Below are 20,881 nucleotides of genomic sequence, written 5' to 3'. Positions count from 1 at the left end.
AGATCCCAGAATTCTACAGGTTCAGTGGAAGGCTTGGGCATCAGAATTTCAAAAACGAGTTTCCCAGGTGATTCTGTACAATTTTTGGTTTTCTTTTCTTTTTTAAAGATTTTATTTATTTGACACACAGAGAGAGATCACAAGTAGGCAGAGAGGCAGGCGAGAGAGAGGAGGAAGCAGGCTCCCTGCCGAGCAGAGAAGCTGATGAGGGGCTTGATCCCAAGGCCCTGGGATCATGACCTGAGCCGAAGGCAGAGGCTTTAACCCACTGAGCCACCCAGGGGCCCCTGGTTTGTTTGTTTGTTTGTTTGTTTTTTAAATAATCATTTGTCAAGTGGATCTCCATGGAGGTGTTTCTGGCCATCCTGCAGTAAGTTTGTCCTAGAAAGAACAACCTGGTCACAGATCAGTTTAATTGAGGTCACAGTGTCTGAAAGGAGAAGCTCCAGGAATTCATGGAGATCCAAGGTTTGCATGAGCACCTTAGAGGCCCAGGTGTTTCCCAGGAGACCTTTTATCTAAGACTTCCTGAAGCATCACAAGGAAATGGATCTTCACATATGACCACAGATACAGAACAGCACATGCAGCTGGTTCAGTGATTCACATGTGCTCTTAGATTTCAGCTGTGGCTGTCCTGGACCATTCCATGCAGGATTCCACTCATTTTAAGAATCTAAGTTTCCCCTTCAAGTGCTTTACCTAATGCCTCAGGATTTCCTTGGGGGCTCTAGATGCTGTAAAGAACTTTCTAAGTTATGGAGTATGCTCAGCTTGGAAGCACAGGGTAGGTTAACACATCTGGGAGAAACTCTAGATCAGTGGGGAGGGGGCCAGTGGGTCTAGACTCCTGCCTCTTCTGCTTTGGGACAGGGCCTCATGAAGAGCTATGAAGGGGAGGCTCAGGACTTTATCCTGTAGGCAGAAGTATGCTGGAAAGGATGAGTGATGGCAGGGAGAATTTTAATTAGGATCTTCGATATTTTGGTGGTAACATGGAAGTGGGATTTGTTTGGTAAGTAAATGGCGGGGGGCGGTGGAGAGGCAGATACTAGGAGTGAAATATAGTCGCTCCAATTTGAAATAAATTGGCTCTAAGTTAGATGGGAAACCAAAGTAGAAATTTGAAATAGGAGACCTGATAGTGAAGCCCCAACTCTGTTAGCCTGTTTTGCTCACTGAATGGGTATGTTACCTCATGCAGTGGGCTCGGGGTGCCTCTCTCAACTTGTTGCTCTGTCACAAACCTCCCTCAATTTAGGGACTCACATGAGCAGTTTGTTGTTGTTCTTCATGAAGTTGGGCTGGGCTCAGCTGGGCATTTCTTCTGCTCTTCCCTGGGGCATTTGCACATAGTTGTTGTCTTCTGCAGGCTTCTTGGTCGGTGTCTCAGTCAGGGCTCTCTAGAGAAAGAGAACCAATAGGATATACTCAGTTACATGTGAGGAGATTTGGAGGAATTGGCTCAGGCAGTTATGGAGGCTGAAAGGTCCCACAGTCTGCCACCTGCAAGCCGGAGAGCCAGGGAAGCTGGTGGGATAACTCAGTCCATGTCCGAAGGCTGAGGACTAGGAGCTCCAGTGTCTGAGGGCAGGAGAAGATGGGTATCCCAGCTCAAAAAGGAAGAGATTTGCTCTCTCTTCCCCTTTTTTCCCTACAGCTTGGATGCTGCCTGCTTGCACTTGCCTGCACTGGTGAGCTCAGATCTCTTCACTCAATCTACCAAATCACTTACATGCCACGACATGTTTTACTAGCTATCCCGGTATCTGTGAGGCCGGTCAGGTTGACACAAAAAATTACCCATCACCATCAGCGACTGCAGCCCAGAGAGCTTGTCTTTGCTTTACATGCTGCCCTCCCCTCAGGGGCTTTCTCCTGTGGAGGCAGCAGACCTGGACATGACAAGACAGAGCTGAGAGTCACATTCGTCACATCTGCCTCATTGTGTTGGTCAAAGGAATCATAAGGTGCTCACTTGTGGGGAAGTAGACTCACTCTCCTGGTGGAAAGACATAAAATAATTTAAGACCACTTTTAATTTACCACACAGTATATTTTAGTGGCCAATGAAATGAACTTTGGATGCCCTCTTATATCCGGATCTTGGTTTTAAAACCAGGAATAAAAACAAACAATCCAGAAATCTGATTATTCATATCGTGACCAATCACACCTACTATCTCTCTTCTGTGGTAAATACCCAACTTCCCTATTCCCGTTCCTGAAAAATAGTTTAAATCTGTGACAAGTTGAATTAACCTTCTCTAAATGGAAGGGTTTAGGGAAAAGCTTAGATTAAAAAAATTTTTTTCCCCCAGATTCACTGGAATCAATTAATCTGTTTTAAAAACTATAGTAGATGTACCTCAAATGAGTTGTATTTTAAACTAGCACAAGTTTTTTGTGTGTGTGAATTTGGGTTTTTTGTAAGGGGGAAGAAAAGGGTATTTTTATTTTCAAAATATGACACTGATATTTGTGAGATTATTTTGATAATTACCCTAAGAAGCATTTTCATAATGGAATAAAAATAATTTATGTTTTAAATGCATGTAATTTTATGAAGCACTAGTAAAAATTTCTGTATCTTAAATATTAGAATTAGCTGGTAGCAATAGTTTATTAATTTTATAAACCTCTATGACATGGTAGCTCACCATAATGGAAATCCAAAAACTTAAAAGGAAACCTTTAATAACCTGTGTTTAAAAGAAGCAAAAACAGAGGGCACCTGGCTGACTTTGTCAGTAGCGTGTGTGAATCTTGATCTCAGAGTTGTAGGTTCAAGCCCCACCTTGGGTGTAGAGATTACTTAAAAATAAAAATATCTCAAGGGGTGCCTGGGCAGCTCAGTGGGTTAAGCCTCTGCCTTTGGCTTGGGTCATGATCTCAGGGTCCTGGGATCAAGTCTGACATCGGGCTCTCTGCTCAGCAGGGAGCCTTCTTCCCCCCTCTCTCTGCCTGCTTGTGATCTCCCTCTCTCTCTCTCTGTCAAATAAATAAATAAAAATCTTTTAAAAAATCGTGAACGGCACCTGAGTGGCTCAGTGGGTTAAGCCTCTGCGTTCGGCTCAGGTCGTGATCCCAGGGTCCTGGGATCGAACCCCGCATAGGACTCTCTGCTCAGCAGGGAGCCTGCTTCCCTCTCTCTCTCTGCCTGCCTCTCTGCCTACTTGTGATCTCTGTCAAATAAATAAATAAAATCTTAAAAAAATAAAATAAAATAAAAAAATCTTGGGGAAAAAAAAACCAAAAGGGCAGAAATAGAATGAAAATGTCTTTTTTTTTTTTAAGATTTTATTTATTTATTTGACAGACAGAGATCACAAGTAGGCAGAGAGGCAGGCAGAGAGAGAGGGGGACGCAGGCTCCCCACTGAGTGAAGAGCCTGATGTGGGGCTCCATCCCAGGACCCCGGGATCATGACCTGAGCCGAAGGCAGAGGCTTTAACCCACTGAGCCACCCAGGTGCCCCTGAAAATGTCTTTTCATGGAAAGAATTGTTTGGAATCATTTTATATGAGGAATCATTTACCATACAGTGTGAGAAAAGGTGGCAAAACCCGATCCCTCATGGAGGTGCGGCCATCAGAGAGCAGCTACAGAACGGCATAGGCAGGAAAAAAAGCAAGATTTTGCGAAAGAGATGAGAGCGAAGACAGCCTGAATCAAAATAGTTTCTGAAGGGCCAATTTTCTTTTCTTTTCAGCTAAGAGAGATGTTTCAGTTCTGGGCATTTCTTTCCAAGACCATTTTTCTGGCTTATCTCCTAGGGCTCTTTTTGGTGTTTCGCATTTCTCACCTCAAGCAGCTGCTTCTCATCCGTAGACTTCAGGTTATTTCAAAAAGTCATCTCGTTCATTGTTTCCTCTTTTGACTAAAGCTTTTTTTATATTCTAACACCGAGCTCCACGTGACTCTTGGCACATGCGAAAACAAAAACGCATCTCAGAAAGATCATCTGGAGCAAAAGAAACCAGACATTCTGGTATACACTATATGAGTCCATTCATGTAAAGTTCAAAAACAGGCAAAGCTAACGTACCAGAATATGGGCTACTTAAGTAGGTAGACTGGCAAGTACATTCAAGAGCAGCTTTGGGGGTGCTGGGTATGATTAACATCCTGGTGACATTGCTGGGCTTCCTTTGCGAGCATTGATTGAACTGTGCACTTAGTATTTGTGCATGTCTCGATTTCTTTGTTACATTTCTTTAAAAAACGGAACAGTCAAGGAAACACGTTCTTCTCGTTGACTTAAGGGAAATCTGAGTCTGGGTATCTCTAGTGATTTGTTAAGGAAAGAATCGTTAAGTTGGCAACATTTATATGTTTTTCAGACTCACGTTATCGTAGTGTTGCTTTCGACTTCATCGGGTTTCAGTGTCCATATGAACCATGCTTAGGAGACCAAGCATCCAATAAATCAGTGGCAATTAGAACGAGAACAGTACGAAGTAATGCAAAACAACACATGATTAGGATTGCAGGGCTGTAGGACTGTGTTTTATTGAAAAAACAATTGTCATGCTTCGCTAAGCCTAGAAACCCTAGGAGGAAACTGGAAACTAAACATTGATGTCGCCGAAACCAATATTATCTAGACAACTTCTCTTTCTCTTTCTTTTGTTTCCTGAAAATACCATCAAAGACTAAGTCATTTGATATTCCTTGGCTGATTGTTCAGTAGAAAGTTCTGTGTTATTGGAAGGGGAAAAGAAAAGAAAGTCATAAAGACTGGTAAAGTTAATGAACTATTTCACATTTACCAATATTCACATTTAAATGTTACTTCTATATTATTGGCCGACTTTTGTTTTCTGTAACAGTATTGGCGGCTTTCTCACAGTGCATGCCTCTTCCAAAACTTTTCGATTTTAGTGGGATGTTGGACATAATTCATGAATTCATTATCCCTCCTTACAGCAGAAAGAGTTCAAATGTTATCAATGTTACCATCCCGAAGACTCTGACCCCTTGGCTGGGTTAAGGACATTGGAGAGGGTATGTGCTATGGTGAGTGCTGTGAATTGTGCAAGACTGATGAATCACAGACCTGTACCCCTGAAACAAATAATACATTATATGTTAATTAAAAAAAAAAGACTCTGACCCTTGCATATAAGCTGAAAGTTAGTGGAGAAAACATAGATTAGTGATGTCAGTTGCTATGATATATCAGGAGGACAACTGTGGGGGTGAAAATGCACTTCATCCTTAGGACTCAGAACCTCAGCAGAATTGAATGTTTGATCCCATCCAGTTATACGTCTGTTCCACAGGTTGAGGGATTGATTTCACTTCAACAAACATTTATTGAGGGAAAGTTAACGTACAAAACATTAGGGATAGGGTGCCTGGGTGGCTCAGTGGGTTAAGCCGCTGCCTTCGGCTCAGGTCATGATCTCAGGGTCCTGGAATTGAGCCCCGCCTTGGGCTCTCTGCTCAGCAGGGAGCCTGCTTCCCTCTCTCTCTCTGCCTGCCTCTCTGTCTACTTGTGATCTCTCTCTGTCAAATAAATAAATAAAATCTTAAAAAAAAAACATTAGGGATAAAGCCAGAATTGTGAGAGAGATAAATATTTACATAAAAAATTATTATACAATATGATGAATGCCATTGTATAGAAATATAGAAATGGCTTCACAGGCAGAAAAGAGAGCAGCTAATGCTGCTGGTGGCATAAAAGGCTGTAGAGGAGGATCTTAAAAGAGGAGTGAGAATTAGCCATGTTGACCAGGTGCTGAAGGACATTACAGGAATGCACAAAGGCTTGAGTTTCTGTGGAGTGAGCAGGAAATACTGGTTGGGAGAGATGGGGGTGCTGGGATTAGAGCAGGAATCCCAAGCTAGGTTCTGGGATGGTCTTGGCTGCCCTGGGAAGGAGTTTGGATTTTACTCAAAGAGCAGTAGAAGGTTTATAAAAAAGGGGAGTAACATGATTTTCCCTGTGTTTTAGGAGAGGGTAAGGTCAGCTGTGATGTGGTTAGTGCATTGTAGAGGGGAAAGCAGATAAGAAGGCCAGTTAGGAACTGTTGGAATAATCAACACTGAACCAGACCAAAGAAGCAACTTCTTGGAAGGCAGAATTCATCCTGGATTTAAATAAGTTTTGGCATGTAGATGAAGGAATACTGTAAGAGCATGAGGACAATATTGTTGATCAATTTTTTAAAAAAGATTTTACTTATTTGACAGACAGAGATCACAAGTAGGCAGAGAGGCAGGCAATGAGAGAGGAGGAAGCAGGTTCCTGTTTGAGCAGAGAGCCCGATGTGGAGCCAGATCCCAGGATGCTGAGATCATGACCCGAGCCAAAGGCAGAGGCTTTAACCCACTGAGCCACCCAGGCACCCCAATGTTGATCAATTTTAATGATATAGAAAGATGTTCAGAAGTTATTGTTGAATAAAAAAGTTTACAAAAACACAAGCATTGTGATTTGGAACACCCTTCTCTCCCTATCGACCCATCCATACCTCTACAGAGAAAAAAGACAGAGAACAATAATATTTACTTGCTAGTAGGCTTTTCGGTAATTTGAGAAAAATCAACTAAAATATAGTACGGAGGAGCTTAGAAAAAAGTTTTCTTTTTCTCATTCAGACCCTACTGAAACCTTGTGGATAGTCTGGCATTTCAGGAGGAGAGGGGGATTTGCAGAACCAAGAGGAGTATATAGCAGGGTTGAAAGACACAAATAAAATAGAAACAGAAAGAGAAAAATAAAAATAGAAATATGAGCACAACATGTGGAAATGGGGTTACTGAACTGACAAGAGAAGACATGCAAATAATTTTATTTAAAGTTTGTGTTAAAGGTTATCTCTGAATGGTTTTCAGATTGTTTCTTATTGTCAGTGCCTAAGGACGTCACTCTGTGAAGGTGGTGGTGGTGGTTGGAATGGCCTATTTAAGGACTCTTCCTTCCAGACATAAGATTCCTCATGGCATCGGGTTCCACTGTTACCACTATATGAAGGGGACTAATAGCCTTATATTACCCCTTGTATTACTTTAAATATTCTCTCTTCTATCTTTTTCACAAAATAAAATTGCCCACAGATGCAAGATTGATAGAATTGATGCTTTCGGATAAAACAACTTACATGCCGTTGTGTGGGGCCATATTGGTTTTACTGATTCAGAAGAAAACCCATAGAAGGGTTGGGGTTTGAAGAGGTAGCTACCAGAAGGAGGAGGTATTTAGAACAGAAAGAGGAGAAAAGGAATAGAATCACTGAGGTGATTTTCAGGAGGATAAATATATTTGTGATGAAAAGGGTTAGTAGTCATGCTTCCATTTTTTATTTCACTGTTACAAGAAGATGAGGTTCAAAGGAAGAGGGACCAATATTAAGTCTGTGAACCAAATCCACCTTGGGTTTGTAATATGTGCCAGTGACGAATCATCTCTTGAAAGTGCTCGTTGTCCTGGGTCCTTGGGTGATCTAAGTTCCCTTCCTTTGCTTCTTTAGATCTTGGTTGCTTGGTTTACGTATTGATCTCCACTAATCATTCTTTCAGCAGTACTTCTTTCTGGTTATTTAACTTCTCCTTGTTTCGGTCCCTTCATTTTTGAAGGTATAGGGTTAGCTTCGATTGTTTTAAAAAAATTAAAAATCATGTACCCCTGGAAACAGGTAAGCTTAGAGTTTTGGGGTAGAAAGGCTGAGTATATCTGACTCTTCTTTCTCTTCCAAGCTCTCCCCAAAGGGGCATCCATGGAGCCAGGATTGAAAACTCCTGGACCCAAATCCGTGTCTCCCAGGATCAGGAGAGTTTACCATGGCCTCTAGTATCTTAGCTACTGTAAAGACATGTGTGGGGATGGTATTTTACTCTTCCACATTATATTTTCAGTTGGTTCTCTTAACAAGAAACATTTGTCTAACTGTGGTCGTGTAGTCATTGGGGACCAGCCTCAGTTCTTGTGTTAGAGAAGATGAAATGTAACTCTCAGAGGCAGGAAAGCAGTTTTCCTGACCTGCCACTGTCTTGCTGAGTGCTCTTTTGAAAATTGCTCCAGATCCTCACACCTCATTCCCTCCTCATTTTTCCATAAAGACCTCTGACGGCAATGTGCATCATTTTGTGGTTCTGGGAAAAGAAGCTGGTCTCTGTCCTTCAGAGTCATGTGTTTGTTCTCAGTTGAGAGGAGAAGGTTTGAACTCTTCTGGACCTTGATGTCTCCCTGAGTATCTCCTAGTTCAGTAGAATACTCTTAACCACTTGCCTTCTCTGGGCTCAAGTAAAGAAAATTGTTATTACATCTTTTGTGGAAAGCGTTTTCTGCTTCTATTTTGGTCTTCCCCTCTGAGCGTATTGTATGAAAAGAGTGGAGGTTTATCCTCCTTTAAGGGAAAAAGAATCATTTTATCGTTTGGTTGCTGTGTCAGGGGTCCGAATCATTTCCAGTAGCTGGCCCTTTTCTGACCCTCCAAGGCTGCTGGTTAGCACTGACTGCAGAGAGCTCGGAGGAACGCTTTCAAGGATTGATTCAGAGGCAGCAGAAACCTCTTACGCCCACAACCTAACAGCATTTCTTGGGATTCACTCAAAAGGCATATCTGGGACCCCCACTTTGTGGCTTTTGAAGTAATACATCTTCATTAGGAGTTAGAAGTAAACATATATTTTTAAAGCTCGAAGAAGGAAGCAATTTGTCTTGAGCACAGTAGATTTGATCTTTAGAGAGAGGTGAACGGCCAACTTTTTTTTTCAGCAAAAGCTAAGGATGATGAATGAAACGCCCAGGGCTAAGAAGGCCCCTTCACGGCGGAGAGCCTTATCTTTAGACGGATTTTTAAATCAACACGCATCTAGCTACCTGGCTAAGAAGTACTGGATCGGTGGCTTTTTCATGGGCTGTTTCAGAAGAATAAGACCCCGATATTGTATCTTGCATTTGTGAAAGAGTCAACATCCTCAGTGTCAAAGGAATTTATCTTATGAATTATAATTCACAAGAACTCTATAATATATAGAGTCTTTTTTGAGAGGGTAAGCCCTTTTCGCCTGCCTGGTGCACAAGCTACAAAATACATGAGGCTTGTCCTCTGGAAATCTGCCCTTAAGTGAAGACATGCACAGTTCTTTGACTCTTCCTTTGTATGTGTCTTTTTATATTTAGACACTTTTTTTTTTTTAGAAGATTTTATTTATTTGAGAGAGAGAGAGAAAATGTAAGCAGAGGGAGGAGCAGAGAGGGAGGGAGAGGGACAAGCAGACTCCTCGATGAGCACAGAGCTCAACTTGGGGTTCATTCCTAACACCCTGGGATCATGACCTGACCATAAGCCAAGAGTCCAATGCTCAACCAACAGAGCCACCCAGGCACCCCTAGGTAGACGCTCTGGGTATATGGGGGCATTGCCATCTTGTGAGAGTAGATGTTGCAGCGAAGTACTTAAGATGCGGTTTTATTTATCTACATAATTAGAGGTTTGGTTGATGTACTAATCTAGAATTTGAGTGTCATTGCAAGGTTTTTACATTTTAATAATTTATTTTTGATTTTTTTATTTTGATTTTGCTGGTTTAGCCCCTAAGCATTTGATGCTAAACAGACAGGCATGACCCCCTTCCCCACAAAAAAATCTAAGAAAATGACACAAATACATAGTACTCCTGCAGAGAGCAGTATGAGAAAACGTGTTTCACTGTAGAATGGTCTGATTTATGACCTGATTCCAATGAAATCTTAAAAATGGCCTAGATTTATAGCACATACTTCTCTGTGTGCTTGAGGTACATTATATCATTTAATCCTTCGAACAACTCCACGTGACAGGTACTATTATCACTCTGTTCAGCAGGAGAGGAAACTAAGATGTAGAGAACACAAGTAATTTGGCCAGGATTGCCTCGTTAGCAAGTGGCAGAGCCAGTTTTCGAACCTAGCACTCATAGTGCAGCGCCCAGGTTCATGACAGGAAGCTCCAGCATCCCAAGGAAACAGGATGGCCTGCATTTATTGAGCACCTACTACAGCTTGGGTTGACCAGAGAAAAGAGACACCGTATCACCCCATGAAGAGCATAGTGTTAACCCTGGGATAATGCATCCACTGAGGAAGGTGGCATACCAGGCTGATTTCAGACTACATAAGTACATGCTAGGTCTACATTAATTATCCTCCAGAATATGTAATTTAGAATCATTAAGATCTAAAAAAACATTGGAAGATTTAAAAGAGTTGAATGAAGATGAGTTATAACTAGCTTTTTTTTTTTTTTTTAAACAAAAAGGCCTAGAAAAAATTTTCTTGGGTAAAGAAAATGAATTTTCAGTTGTAGAATCTATGGAATGATTTTTTTTTCCCCATCTAGGCTAGAGATTCTCTCACTCACTGAAATCATCACATTTGGAAGGCTGCCACTCTACCACCAATGCTCACTGAATTCATCCCCTCTTAGTGTTTGGTTTGAGATGACAACCATTGGCTCAAAGTTGACAACCTCCATGCACACACACACAGATGTGACTCCTCTCAGCCTTTGGGGGGCAGCTGGGTGTGGCTTGGGAAAACCATTATGGATGAAGACCCAAGAACCATGGAGCACACCTCTTAAGGCCTTGGCTTAATATAAACTCCCCCAAACTTAGGTATAATCAAGGAAAAGGGAGGAATTCCAACTAAATGGAAATCAAGTTTCATTACTTTTGCCAAATGGGAACTCCAAATGTAAGTCAAAGTGTTCCACCAGTAATTTTAACATTGAGGTTTTGGTCTCAGCTAATATCATCACAAAGGATTGCCTTTGAGTCATGCAGTTGGGGAATTCGGACTTTTTAAAAAGATTTTATTTATTTATTTGATAGACAGAGATCACAAGTAGGCAGAGAGGCAGGCAGAGACAGAGGGAGAAGCAGGCTCCCCACTGACCTGAGCTGAAGGCAGAGGCCTAACCCACTGAGCCATCCAGGTGCCCCAGGATGTTTTTTTTTTTTTTTAAACAGAAGTGTCATTGATGGATTTATGGATTGTTCCTGAAGAATTTCACACTTTGGAGATGGGTCTTAGAGCACTTGGGTCCACTGTGGAAAGGCAGATGAAACTAGGAGCCCAGATAATAGTCGAAAAAATCATGGAGGCCCACAAATCTAAGGAAACAATTCTGAGATTTTAACATGTGTCTGAGTTAAAAGTGCTCACGCTTACAAAGGAACAAGTTCAAATGTTCTTATGTGAAACAAAGTCCCTTTTTCAAAAGCACCATTGACAGAGAAGTTGGAGCCTGCTGTTAATCTTCTCTAGGTAGGAAAGGGTACACGGTACAGGTTTTTTGCCTACACATGAGACGGGTTTTCTCTGCACTAGGGCAGGGAGGTGCCTGAGCACATAAAAAATTTTCTTTTTGCCAGGCTAAGACTTTTTGGAGTCACTTTTTATAAAGCTCTAGAAACTTGGGTTTATCTCATGATCAGCTATACATAAAAATCTTCTATATCAAGAGTCACTTTAGTAGAAGGAGAAAATGGGACTGGGTGGGTGTTAGTGTCACCTCAAGCCTCTCTGGTTCTCGCCATGGAAGCTGGTTCGTGCGTTATGGAATTTCTCCTTCGCTTTGCTCCATGGTGAAAGGTGTCTTGTTTTAGTTTTTTTTGTTGATACTCATTTCAGCAGGTGCTTACCTCTTTTGCTTTCCAATTTTCCTGTATTTTCTGGCCACTGACCTTAATGATTGAGGATCCACAGACTGTACTCATGTTTGGAACATACTTGCTTTTCCTTATTGCATAAGCAATATGTATGTATTATAGAAAAATACAGGGGCGCCTGGGTGGCTCAGTGGGTTAAAGCCTCTGCCTTCGGCTCAGGTCATGATCCCAGGGTCCTGGGATCAAGCCCCGTGTCGGGTTCTCTGCTCGGTGGGGAGCCTGCTTCCTCTTCTCTCTCTGCCTACCTGTGATCTCGGTCTGTCAAATAAATAAATAAAATCTAAAAAAAAAAAAAAAAAAAGAAAAGACAAATACAGACAGAAATAATAAGAATCAAAGGGAAGAAGGGACAAAAGATAAAACCAACCATAATCATATAATCTAAGGCACTGCTGTTAGCCACTTTGTGTAGAGCATTTCAGGGTATGTTAGCAAAACAGATAGTATCAAAGTGGAATCATTTAGAAACTCTTTTAGACTCTGCTTTTCCCGCTTAACATATTAAATATATTCCAATGGTATCACTAACTTTTATCAAACCGATATAAAAGGCTGAATGTTATTTTGAGCAATGGCAGTACTTGACCTGGTTTAGCATTTCCAACTGTGGTCAGACAGTTTATTTCTAATTTTTCAATTATAGGCACCACTGTAGTGACTACCCATGTGCCTGTACCACCCACATGATTATTTCCTCAGGATAAATTTCCACGAGTAAGAGGGCCAGGTCAAGACATGTGCAGAATTTTAAATCCCTTGGGAGATCGCCAAATTGCCCTCCAATTTATTCGCCCACCAGCCGAACATCAGAGCCCGGCGCTTTGCCCTGGGTTTCTTACTTGCTTTTCTGGATACGATTTTCTTTTCTGTTTTCGTCCCCTTAGCTTCCTTTTATTTATTTGTTTGTTTGTTTGTGTGTCATTGTTTTAATTTATTTTTTTGTTGACATACGGTTGACACACAAGGTTACTTTGTTTCAGGTGAAGTACAGCACGGTGATGCCACAAGTCCATACATTGTGCGGTAGCGCCCATCTCTCACCATGTAACCCTGCTAAGGTACCAGTGACTCCGTTCCCTGTGCTGTACCCTTCATCCCTGTGACTTATATGGATGTGGCTTTCTGTGCTGGCTCTTGCCCAGACGCACTACAGATCCCCTTCAGGCTTTGAGTGGCGAAAGCCAAACGATATAAAATAAAATGACAGTCAAACAGTGAACAAACGTGGTAGGACGTGTATATTTAGGTTGAGTGGAGAGAGATGGTCAGGCACTTTCTGCTTGGCTGAGCGGGTTCTGGGATCTCCCCTCTGTGCATAGCATGGCTCTTATAGGCAATGAAGGTTCATCGTGCCCAAGGCTCTTCACAAGGGGTCCCTGACCCTCTCCTCCCCTGAAAATGGGTACTTTTAGCTTTACTGCCTGCAAGCTTTTTGCAGAGTGTCCGAAACTTCCTTCAGATTTTCCGAAGGTCCTCTAGGGCTGACAGGTGCTACACCCTCAGGAAAGGAATGATTCAGTATTTTGGCTTCTGGTCTCATGAAATGAAAAGAGAAGAAAAGAAGGAAAGAAAGAGATATTTTTCATTTACAATGAAAATTTTGCTAAGCTCGTATCAGGGTGCTCTGAGAATTGCTATATTATTTTTGAAGTCATGATTCCTGAAGTCAGGGATAAAAATGGCTCTTTTGAAATGCCCTGGCATTTGCTTCTGTGCCTCCTCTACGCATAGAGATAAGTCAGCTTTGTCCTCCATTTGGGGAGGGATTATTCTGGAGTGAGGCCTCCGGGTCAACAGCCTAGGTCAAAAACCTGCCTATTGGACTTGACACCAGGTCTAATTGCCAGACGTTGTAATTGTGTAAGAGTGAGGGACCACCATCATAAAAAGAATGCACAATTCTTCTATTTTTTTAGGGAATTAAGGACAGGAGTGCCTGGGTGGTTCAGTCAGTTTAGCATCCATCTTCAGCTCAGGTCATGATCTTGGGGTCCTGGGATCGCATCCCATATCAGATTCCCTGCTCAGTGAGGAACCTGCTTCTTCCTCTGCTCCTCACCCCACTTTTGCTCTCTCTCTCTCAAATAAATAAAATCTTTTTTAAAAATTGAGGACATTTATGAAATAATTGAAAATTATTAGAATCCTTCAGGGACTTCTATCACTTAAGAGTCCAATTTTTTATTTCAGCTCAAGTCATGATCTCAGGGTCATGAGATCGATCCCGCCAGTCCCCTTCTTGAGCTCTGTGCTCAGTGGGTAGTGTGCTTGAGATTTTCTACTCTCCCTTTGGCCCTCCCCTGCTCTCTAAATAAATAAATCAATCTAAAAAAAAGAGAATCTTTTCTAGATATTTGATGATATGATGACATAATGAATATCCGTCTATCTCCACACACACAGATACTTTTGTATTGTGGCTAATTATATGTTCTGATTTGAATTTGCAACGAGATAGCAGTAGCAAACTGAAAACAGAGTTGAGGATGATTGGGTGAAAGGGGGATGGGAGAGGGCGGTCTGACTCTGCAGTGGCCGGGGGCCAGGTTTTTTTGTTTTGTTTTGTTTTTTTAGATTTTTTACTTATTTATTTGACAGAGATCACAAGCAGGCAGAGAGGCAGGCAGAGAGGAGAGAGAGAGAGAGAGAGAGAGAGAGAGGAGGAAGCAGGCCCCCTGCTGAGCAGGGAGTCTGATGTGGGGCTCGAACCCAGGACCCTGGGACCATGACCTGAGCTGAAGGCAGAGGCTTTAACCCACTGAGCCACCCAGGAGCCCCAGGGGCCAGGTTTTTAAGCACTGCAGTTGAGATCTGAAAATGGGTTTTATTTCCAGAGCACACATAGGTGTGATTCCTGGACTTTAAAACAGATTCTGTGCTAATTTTCCACACTCTCTTCTGCCCTACTGTTTGGTACTTCTTGGGACCTAAAACATGAATCCCAAACATCCAGGATTTCTCTTAAAAATCCAGCATTCATTGCTCCCAAGGGCCTCTAACACAAATAGATTAATAATAAGCAAGGATTCTTGTTAAAAAGCATTACCCTTCTGCAATATAAACATAAAACATTTCCCTTATGCAGTTTTATACCATTTAACCCCAAAGGTGTTAGAAACTGAACATTCTAAAAGTTTAAGGCCTGTCTTGGGTTGAATGACTTAAGCTGCAATAATAATAGCCTTCAAATAATCATAATTGATTAAAAATAAATTCTGAAGAAATGAATCAGTTGAGAATAGATCTAGAAGTCATCATGTAGCTTGATTTGAATTGTGCCAAGACAATTTTTCTAAATATTACCTCCATTTCAAGTACTGAGAATTTTTAATGATATAATGCTGCCACCTGGTGTTTTTGTTCTGTTACTGCAGCAATATTTGTGTCCTTGACAAGTAGCTGCTTCAGTGAACAGTTAGAATTTTCTAGACTGTAATTATTTGCAGTTTTATTGGAGAATAAGTTGAATGTATTTCCCATAAAACACAAATTCTAATGGATCCCAGAATCCTTGTATTCCCCTTAGAGTACCCCAAATGAAAAGTGAGAGACGGGCATCTTTCCCTTATCATAGGCACATTATGCTAACCTTTCTGTCTGTCCCAGTTATTAGAGAAAAACCCACTTTCACAACCATGCGGTATTGTGGCTTGAGCTAACTTTTTGTTTATTTATTTATTTATTTTTAAAGATTTTATTTATTTATTCACAAGCAGGCAGAGAGGCAGGCAGAGAGAGAGAGAGGAGGAAGCAGGCTCCCTGCTTAGCAGAGCGCCCCATGTGGGACTCGATCCCAGGACCCTGAGATCATGACCTTAAAGCCTCTGAAGGCAGAGGCTTTAACCCATTGAGCCACCCAGGCGCCCCTTGAGCTAACATTTTAATTAAATTTTGTTTGGAGCTTAGAAGGAGAGCTTAGAAACAGAAATTTAAACTGAAAATAATATGGGGTGATAGAGAAAGTGAGAAATTTCTGAAGGTGGGGGTCATTTATGGGAATAGAATCTGAGTGCCCCAGGTTTTTAGCTATCATGTATCTGAAGCAATCAACGTCACTCCTTGTCCACGGATGAGATTTGCATAGACCGAAGAGATTTTCTTAAAAATTGCTCTAGATCCCAACAATAAAAAAGGATTTCTGAGGTCTTTTGGGAAACAGACTCTCCAGTTGGCAGGCTGATGTTCCCAGCTGTAGGATTGGCTGGGGTGTGTGGTGTTGGCTCCCAATCCTACCAGATAACTTTGCCTCATGTACCACCCTGGACTCTGGAGCCATTTCAGTTTGTAGGCCCTGCCATACAGTTTCTAGATTTGGGTGGCAGAAAATAAAAATTAAAGCTGTTAGTGCTGGAGAAGAGACCTGAAAATATCTAATCTGGTCTCTTTCTTTTCAAGAAATGAAAAAGAAAGCCTGACTTGCCTAAACTCACCTGCTTAGGGAGAGCTAGAGCTGGGGCTTAGGACTTGCTGCAAGTCTGTTTATTTACTTGGGGATGGTTTACTTATTTATTTACTTTTAAAGATTTTATTTATTTATTTGAGAGAGTGCACATGCACAAGCAAGGAGGGGAGTGGCAGGCCGGGAGAGGTGCAGACTCCCTGCTGAGCGGGAACCCTGACACGGTGCTGGATCCCAGGACTCTGGGATCAGGTCCTGAGCTGGAGGCAGATGCTTAACTGACGGAGCCACCCAAGCGTCCGCTAGGTGGGGATTTAGATTTCACATGAGTTCCTGACCCAGAAGGTACCTTACTTGCCGCATTTGTGCAAAGGTTATAGAGTTGCCTTTAACTTTCCCAGAAAAACACTTAATCTGGTTTTTAACATCCCACATTCATGGTACATGTGAGTACAGTAGGACATAAAAGCCATATAGTCTTCAAATAAATGCAACAAAGAATTTTGGGGTATTTTGAATCTATTCTATACTATTCAGTATGATAGATCCTACCCACATTTGGCTATTTAGATTTACATTTAATTTAGTTGAAATTAAATACAACTCAGTTTCTTTGTCTCACTGGCCACATTCCAGGGCTCAGTAGCACATGTGGCAGTAGGGGCTATACTGGAGAGCCTCGATTTAGAACATTTCCCATATCGTACCATGTTCTGTTGGCCAGCAGTGATATGGCTAAGGATGCCTTTTCTGTCTTCCTTCCTTCTTCTTCTTCTTCTTCTTCTTCTTCTTTTGTAAAGATTTATTGACTTACTTTAGAGAGAGAGCTGGCAGGGAGTGGGGCAGGAGGAGAGGGAGGGAGAGAGCATCCAGCAGACGCCCTGCTGAGCCGGGAGCTGGATGTAGGCTCCATTCCATGACCATGAGATCACGACCTGAGCCGAAATCAAGAGTCGGCACCTGAGGGACTGAGCCACCCAGGTGCCTCCCGCTTCTTTTCTTTTCTTTTTTTCTTTTGAGATCATTCCCATAGCCTTCCCTTGCTTTCTGTGATAAACAGAATTAATCAGAATTACTTGGTGGGCAAGGGTGTGGAATCAAAACTAAGGAATGTTCCATGAAATAAGAAATTTCTATGTTAAAGAAAGGAATAAAAGGCACCAAATGCAGATGGTGGTGCAGGATGTGCTTTATCCTGAAATGAAAGGCAGTTGGATGCGCTTGAGCTTCTAAGAGCTGAGCCTGGTAAGTCATTTCTCTAAGCCTCATGCCATTGTTGTGTGTACGACTATGCCTGTGTGCAAAGACTTCACGTGTATTTGGTACCAGCACTGGGGAGGGACCTTCCATGCAGCTCTGTGGGGCTCGCAACCTGGGAAATTGCATCCCAAGCAAAATGACCTGATCCTGGGAATCGTTGGATTTGACTCATCCTTTTGGTGATTCTGGAGAGAGCATCTATTATTTTCCCATCATTACCCTGCTTTTCATCCTTTTCTGAGACCTGGTTGCTTACCTTGCCCTTCCATTTCTTAGGAATGTCTCATGTCCTTCCACAAACCCCATTTTTTTTTCTTTGCTAATTTTAGCCAGAACCCATTTTTGTTACATTAATCCAAATAATCCAAACCAACATGATGTTACTTGGATGTTATGGTGGATGGAAATGGGTTTATAGGGCAGAAGGGAAAAGAGGGGTTCTTCTAGAAGCAAAACAAAAGAGAAAAGGAATGAAGGGAACCATAAGAACACAGTGAGTTTGAGGGGTGCTTGGCTGGCTCAATGGGAAGAATATTTGACTCTTGGTTGTGAGTTTGAGCCCCATGTTGGGTGTAGAGATTACTTAAATACATTTTTAAAAGAAATTTTTTTAAAATAGAAAGAACACAGTGACTTTGAGTAGATGGTACAAAATCTGTACTTGGTGAGCTATTGTGAGAGAGGAAAAGGCTTCATTTCGATCCAGAATGTTCATTTCTGGTCCCTGGAACAGGGAAGAGAATGGCTACCCCGTACTTCACACCCTCTGGTGGACACCCCATCACTGGCCCTATTCTCTTAACTTGTATTGATCTCATTTTAGTTCGAGTCATTATCCCGTCATACCCAGAGAGCTCTGCAGTGGTCTCAGTGCTTTCCCTTCCGTCTGACTCTTCGTAGAGTTTACCTACATGGACCTCCAATTTAACTATCCACCAGAATTTGCTAAGAATTTGAAACCACATCCTCTTCTGTGGACTCTGGGAAGCCCAGGGTTCATAAGGCTACTATGGAGCATTAAGCGAACTCAATTGTATAAAAGGAGATTACTGCCCTTGGGGTCAAGGTATTGAAATGCAAAGCGTGGATTCTGAGCCTGCAGTTTTAAACCAACCGGGTTTCAGAAAATGGGAGGCTGTTAATGAAGGCTCTGCGAATCCTAGTAGCTAATCCCTGTACTCCTAATCCCACTAGTTGGCTGGGAGGGTGTTTTTTTTGTTTGTTTGTTTGTTGTTTTTTTGTCCCAAAGGCCTTCGCTGTCTTTTCCCAATTCCTTAAACTCTCTGAGTTTTGTTGTATTTCTGTTGATTGCCAGCATATTTTCTAATGAGGGCAGAGGGGGGTCTGTAACAGCCTTGGCTGCACATTTTCCATAAACTCTTAGTGGCTACAGCAGATGTTTCTCTGTTTACACCAAGTGCAGTGGAGTTTCTTATTAGGAGCCGGAGCATGGAGAGAGCACACAAACCTTCACATTCACAGCACACCAGGGCCCGAGGAGGACGTGTATAGGGTTTATCTGAAATGCTACAAAAAGTGCAGTGACTTTTAGGGGGTGCAGGCCAGTATACATGCATTCATAGGAGCTTTTGTGGGTTACAGAGATTGGATTGTATACTGGAATCTCATGTTGAGTGACCCTCTAGTTTTATAATTAGTATCCCTTCCTTCCCCCTCTGGATTCCCATCAATTACTATTTAAAAAAAAAAATGGCCCAACAAACCAAACAGAACTCCTAGAGGTAAGTGAAGAGCCTCGTCAGTCATATTGTTAAGCTTTTGTTGCTGTATTCCTACTCAAGTGTTACTGCCTTTGGCTTTACTGATTTCGAGGACCATACCCGGCAAGTGTGCGCCTCCAGCAAGCATACACTGGTGAATTAACAGCCAAACTCAAATCGATGTCTTGACCATCAGTAACTACATAAATCCATAAAAAATGGGACGATTACTTACGCTGACCCACTTGATGGTGAAGAGAAGCTGCTTATCATTCTTTCAGGTTTCCAAAACAAGAGAGAGCCTCCAAGTACGCAACATGATGATATGATACTGTTTTTAAGGCCCTGTATCAGTCCGTGTGATTCAGCAGTAACTGCTACCTGAATCCAAGAGGAAGTAACAATCAATAAACCCAGTACCTTGTACCTAGGGGAGAAGCATTGGTTCCATGATAGAACTGTCCTTCAGGTCAGTGCCGCTCGTGTCATCGGATGAAAGCCACGGGCGTCCAAGGCCTCAGTCTCTCCCTTTGCTGGCTGTATGTCTCAGGTGTCCAATCTGTGCCTGGAAGACAGCTGATCATAGACGGTGGTTATATTAATCCTTGGTGCAGAGAACTTCTAATGGCACGGGACAAAGACAGCTGCGATATAATGTAGTGTTCCTGTCCTCCATTTCATGCTGTACCTGATTTTTTTTCTCTCCCTGTAACATTGATTGATTTGGTAACGCGGAATGTTTGCTTTCCAGCTGGCAGATCTAATTGTAAATAAACAGCTGCTCGCTGCCTTTAGACAGTGGGTGATGTTAGCAGGTACAAGACCAGGCTGGGCCGGTTGATTTAAGGCCTGTGCAGGGGAGCGTGTGGGAGGCTGGGGAAGGAGACACAGGCAGACACACGGCAGGTTCGAAGTCCTCTGTGCCTCAGTCTCATCCGAAGACCCAGTCTTTTACTTTACAATAAAGTAGGAACTAGTACATAGATTGTGAGGGCTTTTGGTAGCCTCGGATACGGACTGAATGTAAGAGACATAGAGACTCTCTCTTATCTGGGAGGCCCTGTTTTTGAAGGATGGAATCAGATATTGGACTAATTCTTCGGGATTGTTTCCCTGGACAAGGTAGATTGGAAAATGCTGAATGAAAGCAGCAAGTAGATGACTGTGTGAAGGGGAACTCTATGTGGTCTATGAGAGGACGTGAAAAGAGCCCAATAACAATACTAAACCCACCCGGATCGCTGTCCATGTCATTGCCTAGTTCAGCTCCCACATTCTCTGGTATGGGACACAGAGCAGCACAGGGGAACAGAATGTTTCCAGAGACGCTTAGTGTTTTAGAGTCTGAACAAAAACGCACAAAAGCTGAGGGAGGGTCATCGCCTGCATCATCCGTTCGCGTTGGTGTTAGCCAAAGTCATCACATCACGTGTCACCTGAGTCAAAGATCCACAGTGATTGTCCTTTTCATTGCTCTCCTGTGGGGGGGGGGTGTTCCCTCATGGGGCCAGTGCCTCATGGTCCCATCATCCTTGAGTAGACGTGCCCCTTTCCGTGGCTCAGAATAATCTCAAGAATACCTCATTTTACTTCCCCTTGTACCTAGACTGGGCAGGTAAAAGATGGGGGTTGGTGTGGGAGAGAAATTCCCCATGGCCAGCCAAGGAGGGACCAAAGAGCCCCGGAATGGAGCCAAGACGAGGTCTCCTTCTCAGCCAGGACAGTGAGGAGACATTCTTCCCTGTTATAGAACTAAGGATGTAAAATAAGCCTAAAACAAGGAGGATCTCAGTTATACCACAAGACTAGCAGCAGGAATGAGTGAATGGGGGGA

General features: G+C 42.5%; 1 long non-coding RNA gene across 2 annotated transcripts; it reads right to left on the bottom strand.

Moving 5' to 3' along the window:
* Positions 1-298: 298 nt before the first annotated feature.
* Positions 299-19,573, bottom strand: LOC116586030. Of its 2 annotated transcripts, XR_004283862.1 has the most exons (4): positions 19,283-19,573; positions 3,806-3,964; positions 1,270-1,403; positions 299-381 (listed from the first exon to the last, which is right to left on the bottom strand). It is a non-coding gene; the product is annotated as an uncharacterized LOC116586030 (long non-coding RNA). The 2 variants fall into 2 exon arrangements; XR_004283861.1 differs by lacking the exon at positions 299-381 and having other exon boundaries at positions 743-1,403.
* Positions 19,574-20,881: the final 1,308 nt, after the last annotated feature.

This window comes from Mustela erminea, chromosome 3, assembly GCF_009829155.1.
Source record: "Mustela erminea isolate mMusErm1 chromosome 3, mMusErm1.Pri, whole genome shotgun sequence".
Lineage (NCBI taxonomy): Eukaryota > Metazoa > Chordata > Mammalia > Carnivora > Mustelidae > Mustela > Mustela erminea.
The sequence above is the reverse complement of the archived record's forward strand: the minus strand, read 5'-3'. Positions and strand labels throughout refer to the sequence as shown.